This window comes from Penaeus chinensis, chromosome 13 (assembly GCF_019202785.1).
Source record: "Penaeus chinensis breed Huanghai No. 1 chromosome 13, ASM1920278v2, whole genome shotgun sequence".
Taxonomy (NCBI): domain Eukaryota; kingdom Metazoa; phylum Arthropoda; class Malacostraca; order Decapoda; family Penaeidae; genus Penaeus; species Penaeus chinensis.
Genome location: NC_061831.1, coordinates 2278437 through 2287510, shown reverse-complemented (window position 1 = coordinate 2287510; position 9074 = coordinate 2278437). Strand labels below are relative to the sequence as shown.

General features: G+C 58.4%; 1 protein-coding gene across 1 annotated transcript in view; it reads left to right on the top strand.

Annotated features, from left to right (window-relative positions):
- Nucleotides 1–4883: 4883 nt before the first annotated feature.
- Nucleotides 4884–9074, top strand: part of LOC125031415 (neurogenic protein mastermind-like) — a 26137-nt gene continuing 21946 nt past the window's right edge. The window contains exon 1 of the mRNA XM_047622131.1: nucleotides 4884–5395. The gene's annotated coding sequence lies outside the window, so the exon portion shown is untranslated. The remainder of the gene's footprint in view (nucleotides 5396–9074) is intronic.

The following is a 9074-nucleotide window of genomic DNA, read 5'->3' as shown; positions in this document are numbered from 1 at the left end:
GCTTACACACACACACACACACACACACACACACACACACACACACACACACACACACACACACACACACACACACACACACACACACTCAAACACACAAACACACGCACACACACACACAGGTTCCTCATCTTTGCGAAGAATTCCATTACGCGCTCAGATTGCACTCGACGATTACTGCAGGGGACGGGGAAGGCCGGGCTGGGGGGGGGGGGGGGGCGACGGGCGAAGCTGCGGCAGTGACTCACCTAGGGGGAGAAAGTAGCTTAAGGTGAGGCGGCAGAGTGCTCGCCTTCCCCTCCTCCCTCTCCCTTCCCCCCCTTCCTCTTTTCCTACTATTCCTCCGTCTCCTCCCTTCCCCTTCTCTCATTCTCCTATTCTCTTCCTCCCTTTCTCTCTCCTCCTCTTCTCTTCTGTATCCTCTACGTCGGTCTCGGTCTTCATTTTCTTTCTTTTCCTGTCCTCTTCGTGTACTTCCTCTCCCTTCCCCCGCTCTCCTTCTGCTGCTGCTCCTCTCCTTTCCTCCTCTCCCCCTGTCTCTCCTCCTTCCCTCCCTTCTCACTTCCCTCCCCCTCTCCTTCCTTCCTTCCTCTTCCGTACTCTCCGCTCTTTCCCCTCCCCCCCTTCCCCCTTCTGTCCCTCCCTCCATCCACCCGTCTCCCTCTTCTCCCCCTCTTCCATCCCCCTCCTCCACCCCCCTCCTCCACCCCCCTCCTCCCGCCCACCCTTGCCCGCCGCATCACCAACCAAGCGTGTCGTTACCCCCACAACAACGCTTCACCTTGCGGCACAATCCCAGGTGAGGGCGAGGGTGATGAGGATGACTTTGTTGGGGAGGGTGGGGGCGGAGGTGGGGGTGGGGGTGGGCGTGGGGGTGATGGTGATGGTGGTGAGGATGAGGGTGATGGTTAGGGGAGGTTGCTCAAGGGCGACCCGAGAGGTTGGGGATATTTAAGGCGAGAGCTCTGAGAGAGTCCGCGGGTGAGGGTGAGGGCGAGATGAGTGAAGGAAAAGGAGGCGGGGGCAGGGCAAGGGGAGGGAAGGGGGAGTTGGGCCGCTAATGAGTCCGGGCGAGAGAAGCGTAAAGCGAGAAGAGCGAAGCGGAGGCGAGCTGCTAATCGAGCCGCCGTCGCTAATGGCCAGGAAGAGATGCGGAGGTCTGTGCCGCCGCCGCCGCCGCCGCCGGGAGGAAGCCCTTGGCCCGCGTCACGCTGCCTGGCCGCGTGGGGGGGGGGGGGGTGATGGGGACGCGACACACACACGCATACGCATATCTACATTTATACGCACACGCGCGCACACTAATGCTCCTTCTCCTCCTCCTCCTCCTGCTCACTTTTTCTCAATTACAGAGTTACAGACATTGATACGTTCACTGATACAAGCACTGAGATAGATGTATTCTCTCTCTCTCTCTCTCTCTCACACACACACACACACACACACACACACACACACACACACACACACACACACACACACACACACACACACACACACACACACACAAACACTTTTCTACGCGCGCACGCACACACGCACAGGGACCGGATATGATCCCGTGGTCCGCCGGAAGGAATCGACCGCGCGAGGAGAGCAACAATGGGCGGCAGAAACACCCCAGCGAACAGACCGACGCCGCCGCCCGCGTACAGCCAGGGGCGGCGCTGGGGCTCGCTCGTGGGGAAGGCGCTGTAGGGGAGGAAGGAGAGAGAGGAGAGAGGAGAGAGGAGAGAGAAGAGAGGAGAGAGGAGAGAGAGGAGAGAGGAGAGAGGAGAGAGGAGAGAGGAGAGAGGAGAGAGGAGAGAGGAGAGAGGAGAGAGGAGAGAGGAGAGAGGTGTAGAGGTGTAGAGGGTATGATCCTCCTCTCCTGTATCTCTGTCTCTGTCTCTGTCTCTGTTTGTCAATTGGTAAGAGACGGATAGGATGAGAAGCATGTGTGTTTCACGAGATTCTCTCTCTCTCTCTCTCTCTCTCTCTCTCTCTCTCTCTCTCTCTCTCTCTCTCTCTCTCTCTCTCTCTCTCTCTCTCTCTCTCTCTCTCTCTCTCCCCCCCTCCGTACGTCCAGGCGCAAGATCTCTCGTTGCATCGCCTCGTCCGAGCTCGAGATCGGTTCGAGTGATCGAGGTTCCATCAGCCAGCGCTCGCCTGACAGCTCGGCCAGCGTTCAGCGGATCGCAGCTTTGAGGTCGCCGGCCACAGAGACAGTTGAGCGGCCGTTGCGTAGGATGTGGGACGCCAGGAGACAGCGGAGGACCCGTGGCGGCAAGGCTGCGGGACGAGGGAGCCGCTGGCGGTCGCCCTCTTTCCCCTCGCAGCGTCCTCGCTTCTTGCCTTCGCTCGCAGCTTCCTCTCCTTTCTTGTCGGTGTAAGAGGGGGTGTTTTTCCCTCCCTCCCTCCCCTCGCTCGGAATTTTAGTCATTTACTTCCTTTTCTCCTTTTTCTTCTCCTTCATCGCTCGTCTTCTGTTTCCAGTTGCATTCTACTTTTTGTTTTTTCTTGATCCTGTTATTTTTTCCTGTTCACATCCTGTTTTTTCCCTGTTCACGTCACTCAAGCGCTTTAAAAAAAAAGGGGGGGGGGGATTTACCATGTGCAAGGTGTCTCTGAAACGCAGCTCCCGAAGAAGGCGCCGACGGCCAGTACAGAGCCGCCAGCATCCTTCTAACCCCCGAACTCTCGTACCGCGACGACGGTGTGGGTAGTCCACGGTGTGACGACGTCGGTTCCCTTGACGCCCACCGCTGCGCTTCCCCCCACGGCGCCCTTCAAACGGCGGAAGGCGGAGGTGCGTGCGAGGGGCGCGCGCGTGGATGTGAGCGAGGGTATCAGTCCAGCGGCCGGGTTTAAGTAGTTGATGGTAGTGTAAACAGCGGTCGCGAGGAGGGGTGTCGGTGGCACAGTGCGAGGCTTTCCTCTAGTGGCTCGGTTGAGTGGTCGGGAGGAGGGGGAGGGAGGTGGAGGAAGGAGGAGGGGAAAGGGGAGGAGGGTAGAGGAGGGTGCTGGAGGATGGGGGAAAGGGAGGGAGGGAGGGTATTAGCGCAGCCCTTGTCTCTCCTGCCCTGGGATGTTAAGTACCCACCCCGAACCCGCCTGCCTGCTTGCCTGCTATGTTCTGCCGCTCTGCCTGCCTGCCTATGCCCTCCTTCTCGCTCTGTGCTGCTTCTCCTTTTCCTTACACGGATTCTCTGCTGTCCTCGCCCCTTGCCTTTCTCTCTCCTCTCCTCTCCTCTCCTCTCCTCTCCTCTCCTCTCCTCTCCTCTCCTCTCCTCGCCCCTCCCTTTCACTCTCCCTCTCCTTCTCCCTCTTCCTCTTCCTCTTCCTCTTCCTCTTCCTCGTCCTCCTCCCCACCATCCCCCTCTCCCGTTCTCTTTCTCTTCTCCTCTCCTCTCTTTCCCTCCCCCTACTCGTGTCCTCTCCTTGCTTCCGCCGTCGCTTTCATGCTCGTCCAGTCATCGCCGGGCTTTCTCCCCCGCCTTTTCTCTTCCTGGCTTGGCGTCGCGGTGTCCCTGTTTGCGTCCTGAGATGCTGACTCGACCCTTCCCTCAGGCCGCTTTCCTCCTCTCCAGGCCGAACCCCCTCTGCTCCCCCCACCTCCGTCCCATCGCCTCTTTTCTCCCCCTCACGTCCCCGTCCCAAGACCTTGTTTCTCCCTATTCCTTTGCCCTAGTTCGATCATCCTCTGTTCCGTTCTACGTCTCTTTTCCATCCCCCATTCGTCTCTTTTCCACCCCCCCCCTTAACCTTTCTCCCCTCCCCCCAGCTTCACTCCACCCCCACCTATCATCTCTCACTCCTGCTCCGTTCCACCTCTCCCCCTCCCCCTCCCCCCCTCCTGCCCACTCCCTTCCTTTCCGTCCTTCGTGCTGACGTCTGAGTGGACTTATCAGGTGACATTTGTTATCAAGTGCGTGCCCCTCCCTCCCTCCCTCCCTCCCTCCCTCCCTCCCTCCCTCCCTCCCTCCCTCCCTCCCTCCCTCCCTCCCTCTCCCTCCCTCCCTCGCAGCAGCGGGAGTTTGGCGCTGGCCTGGGGAGATCCAGGGCGCTGATTGCCCTCGGAAGTTCTTTCGTGACTTGCGTTTGATGTTAGAACTTTGCAGGTGTATGGTGATGATGCGATGATTTCTAAGAATGTGTATATGTGTATAAGTTTGTGTGTGTGTGTGTGTGTGTGTGTGTGTGTGTGTGTGTGTGTGTGTGTGTGTGTGTGTGTGTGTGTGTGTGTGTGTGTGTGTGTGTGTGTGTGTTTTTCTGTGTGTGTCTGTGTGTGAGTGAGTGAATGTCATGTCACTTGGCCATCTCTCCCTGATTCGATTCCTCCGCCCCGCTTGCCCCTTTCCGATGGCATTCCAACCCCGAGCCCCGTCGCTCGGGACCTCGTGCGTGGCGTCGCCCCCCCCCCCAACTGTGGCACTTTCCTTTCGTCAACATGAGTCGAGACGCCGCCGCCCACATCACTGTGAGCGACATCAGCTCCTGCAGCTCCGCCCTTCATCCTCCTCTCCCTGCCTCCGCCGCCAGCATCCCCCTCACAATGCTCCACCACTTGCTGCCCTCACCCACGCTGCCTGCTAGTTGCCAACCACTTGGTGACGTCAGGGACACTTCCATCCCCATTGACAGCGTGCAGGACAGGGAGAAGCGGTGCGGGTAGCCCGGCCGACGTCACGCTTTTTGGAAAGGAGTTCCCCAGAAAGACGCAGACGTCACATCCTGGAGGAGCCCCGGCCGCGGGCGCTGGGACGCCGCGGAAGGCCCCTCTTACTTCTCGTGAAGTGTCCCTGACGAAGAGAAGGGCCAAGGATTGTTCCTCGCCGAGAGAGAAAGAGAGAGAAAGAGAGGGACTGCTCGTTGCAAGAGAAAGATGTTTTAGGTGAGGGCGCGGGGCCCAGCTGCCCCGTGATGCTTGTGACACATATTGGAATACCTCGCGAGCTTTCCCCCAAGCCGCTGCACGCTCTGCTTGTGCTTGCCACATATGCCACATGATGGCTTCGTGACACTTGTTATTAATCGGCTGTGACGGCTGTTAGTGATCGCCTGTAGTGTTGATGGCCGCTGAGGCGGTGGGGGCGGCGGCAAACCGCCAATGTTTACATGGAGCGAAGGCTTTAGCGTGTTAAAACGCCTTGTGTAATGTGTACATTTTGGCGGAAAAGTGATTGGCACGGAGGCAGGCTGGCGATAGAGAGCTTATTTAGGAACCGGCGGCCTTGCATCATGCTGAAACGTGGAAATAAGATCAACACCGCTATTTGTGAACGTGGCGCGGCGCGGGGACACCTGGGCTGACCTGCGGGTGAAGGGCGGCGTTCTCCCGGCGGAGAGACCGAGGACGCTGATCGAGGACGCTGATCGAGGGGAGGAAGTGGCGCCCGCGGGACGAGGGCGTGAGGTAAGCAGAGCAAGGAGGGCGGAGGGCGAGGGCGCTGGTGTCCGCTGGGCCCTTCGCGGCTCGGTGGTAGGGAGGCTGCGGTGGGCGGCGCTGGCAATGATCCGTCTTCCGGACGAATAGCGCCGACGCCGCAACCTGGGGCGACGTGCTCGGGGCTGCGGACAACGGCCTCGTGGTGTGGCTGCTCGCCTCGCGCCAATTCTCGTGATTAGTGATTTTATTATTGGTATTATTAACGAGTGAAGCAAGGAGCGGGGAATCCTTCGTTCGTGTTCATTCATTCTTCTGTCATTGGCCGCGAGAGAACACCGCCGTGCAGAGACATCGTCGAGGGCCTTTTCTCTGTCTTGGTGGTGTGTGTGTGCCGCCAAGACGCTAAGTGATGAACAGGCATTGTGCTCGTGCTGGTAGCCCTATCATGTATAATTCAAAGCCATGCGCGATTGACCTTGACAGAAGAGTGTGTGACGTCCTTAACGCCCCCTTCCCTCCCTCCCACCCTTGCCCTCCCTCTCTTCCCTCCTTCCTCCCTTCCTCTCCCTCCCTCTCTTTCCCCGTTCCTCCCTCTCTTTCCCTCCTTCCTCCCTTCCCCTCCCTCCCTCTCTTTCCCCTCCTTTCGCTTTGGCCACCGCCTATGCTCGCTTGGTCGGACGGCGCAAACCCCGAAGGCTTCAGTGAGTGAGCGCGGAACACCTTTTGCGTTGCTGTGCTATGAATATTTCCGTACTGCTGTTTGTGTTCTCGTAGAAGCGATTCTGCTACTTCCGTGTGGGAGTGCGAGGGAAGGCTGCTCTCGAGGGACAGGGGGAGGAAAGCAGGGCCAATAGAAAAGGGCGCAGGGAAGTCGGGCGAGGAGAAAGGGTGTTACGGTTATGTTAGTGAGGGGAGCTGTAGTGTAGTTTGGCGAGAGGAGAGGCGAGGAGGGGCGACGGGGGAAGGGCGGGGGTGAGGGGGGGACATAACAGCAGCTCTAGCCGAGCACCGTCACAAGGACGCGCGCTGCACCCTCTCAACTGTGGGGATGCCTTATCCCCCCTCCCTCCTCCCGGCGTCCCCCGCCCCCTCTTCTGTGACCGAGCCACCAGGGAAGGTAGTAGGTTGAGGGTGTTGCGAGTCTGTTGTGTCAGTGGTGATGTGGCATGCACGGGACGCCACACACACACCACACCACGCACTATGCTTCACCGCACCACACACACACGCACACGCGCGCATACACCCACAATCATACTAGCCCACACTACACCGCGTCACACCACACCTCACATTCACTCACCACATTGATTCCCTTTATCCAGCGACGTCTCCTTCCCTGAAAAGTCACCATCTGTGATCGTATTATAGCGACGATGCGGATCCAGTACAAACATTTCATGGATCATACAGTCCTGGGCTCACTGTAACGATGGGAAGACACGTCGTTGTGGTGGTGCCACAAGGCTTGTTTCAGATATTAGGCTGTCTGTCTCCAAGGCGAACAGACTATGGAAGTGGTAGTTGTGGGTCGTGTTGCTTGTCGTAGGCCTATTCAACCTGTGGCTTTTAGCAGCGTTGCCAACGAGGATGCTTTTTGGCTGTTGCACTCCGGGGCTTCATGGATTCCCTGTGCTTCGCTGCGATGGACGTCCGACGCTTTGCAACGATGCAGAATGTGTGTGCGTGGACGCGACTGTGTGTTTGTATGAGATCGTCGCTTTTTTTTTTTTTTCTGGGGGTGTCAAGTGGCGAGGTCGTAGGCTAGTCACCGACACGTTTGCAGACGGGTTCGAGGAATGACCCGCCGGAGAATGCTGGGGGAGGAGGGACCGTTAAAGGGATAGGAAGGAGAAGAAGGGGAAATAGAGAAGAAAAAAAATGGGAGAAGGTAGAAGAAGGGAGAAGGGGAATGGAGATAAAGACGGGAGGAAGAGGAAGGAAGAGGGGGATAAAGCAAAGGAATAAGAAATAACAATAAGGGAAGAAGTAGAAAGTCGAAGAAAGGAAAGAGGAAAGAAGAAGAAAAGCGAAAAAGCGACTCCCGCATTGAGACGGCCTCGTCAGAAATGCGGCCGATGAAAGTGAGAAGGCGCGGGCACGCCGAGGCGGGCGGGCGGGCGGACGCTTTGGCGGCCGCTGATAGATCCTAGAGGGGCCTTTACCTTGGGCGAAGGAGGGGGAGGGAGGGAGGGAGGGAGGGAGGGAGGGAGGGAGGGAGGGAGGGAGGGGGAGAGGGAGAGAGGGGGGGAGAGAGAGAGAGGGAGAGAGAGAGAGAGAGAGAGAGAGAGAGAGAGAGAGAGAGAGAGAGAGAGAGAGAGAGAGAGAGAGAGAGAGGGAGGGAGGGAGGGAGGGAGGGAGGGAGGGAGGGAGGGAGGGGGAAGGAAGGAAGATAGATGGGGTGTGTAGAGAGAGGCAGGAGATTGAAAGAGGGAAGTAGGAGGAGGGAAGTAGAAGGAGGGAAGAGGGAAGGAGGAACGGTGGGGAGGGATCCAGGGAGAGATCCAGCGAGGGAGGGAGGGAGGGGGCGGACGGACGGCAGAAGAAAGGGAGATTCGCCCACGTGGACGCGGCGGGTGTAGGGCTGCATCGCCTGGCCGTCGGCGCTGGATGCTGCGTGCGGGACACCTTTTCCATTGTGATTGCCGCGTCCAGATGGCAGCTGCTGGACCGGGGATCAGTGTTTGTTTGTTTGCTTGCTTGTCTATGGGTCTATTCATTTTTTTTTTTGTCTGTTTTGTTTTATTTTTTTTTGTCTGTATTTTTATTTTTTTGTATGTTTTATTTATTTGTCGGTATTTTTTATTTATTTGTCTTTTTTTGTTTATTTGTTCATTCGTTTGTGTATTACTTATTTGTTTATTTATGTATTTACCTGCTCTATTCCCTTATCATCCTCGTCTTATTGTGCGCTGGGGTGTCGATCGAAATCCGCTTGTTAGGAAGCCTCCGGAACCACTCCGCAAGTCTCTCTAGTAATTGAAATGGGTCCGACCTGGCGCGCCGAAGGTTACCGTCTCCACCAATTTCATAAGTGAGTCCACGGCTCCGCTCCCTCCCTCCCCCCTCCTCCCCTCTCCTCCCCCCTCCTCCCCTCTCCCTTCTCTGCTCCCCCGCCCCCCCCTTCTGTGCCTCTCCTCCCTCCCCCTCCCCTTCTCTCCTCCCCCCTCTCCTCCCCCCTCTCTCCCAGCCTCCTTCTCAGATGGGCCATAAGTCGCCCCCGCTTTACCTTACACGCCACCCACGCCTTCTCACTTGTAAGTGGTCGGTTGGTGGCGTGCCCCTGCCTCCCCCTTCCCCCCCTGCCTCTCCCTTGCCTCCCCCTGCCTCTCCCTTGCCTCCCCCTGCCTCTCCCTTGCCTCCCCCTGCCTCCCCCTGCCTCCCCCTGCCTCCCCCCTACCCCTTCTGCCTCTCCCCTACCCCCCCTGCCTCTCCCTTGCCGCCTCCTATCCCTTCTCTCTAGGATACCCGCCTCCCCCTCCTCCTCGTAGGACATATGCTCCTCCACTGGAGATCTCGTTCCCCCTTCTGTATCTAGGACTCTCTTCTCCCTTCCTCCCTCCTCAGGAATACCCCTCCCCTCCCCTTCCCGCCCCTCTCCCCCTCTCCTCCTCTCCCCCTCCCGCCCCTCCTCCTCTCCCCCTCCCGCCCCTCCCCCTCTCCTCCTCCCGCCCCTCCCCCTCTCCCCCCGCCCCTTAACCGAAGT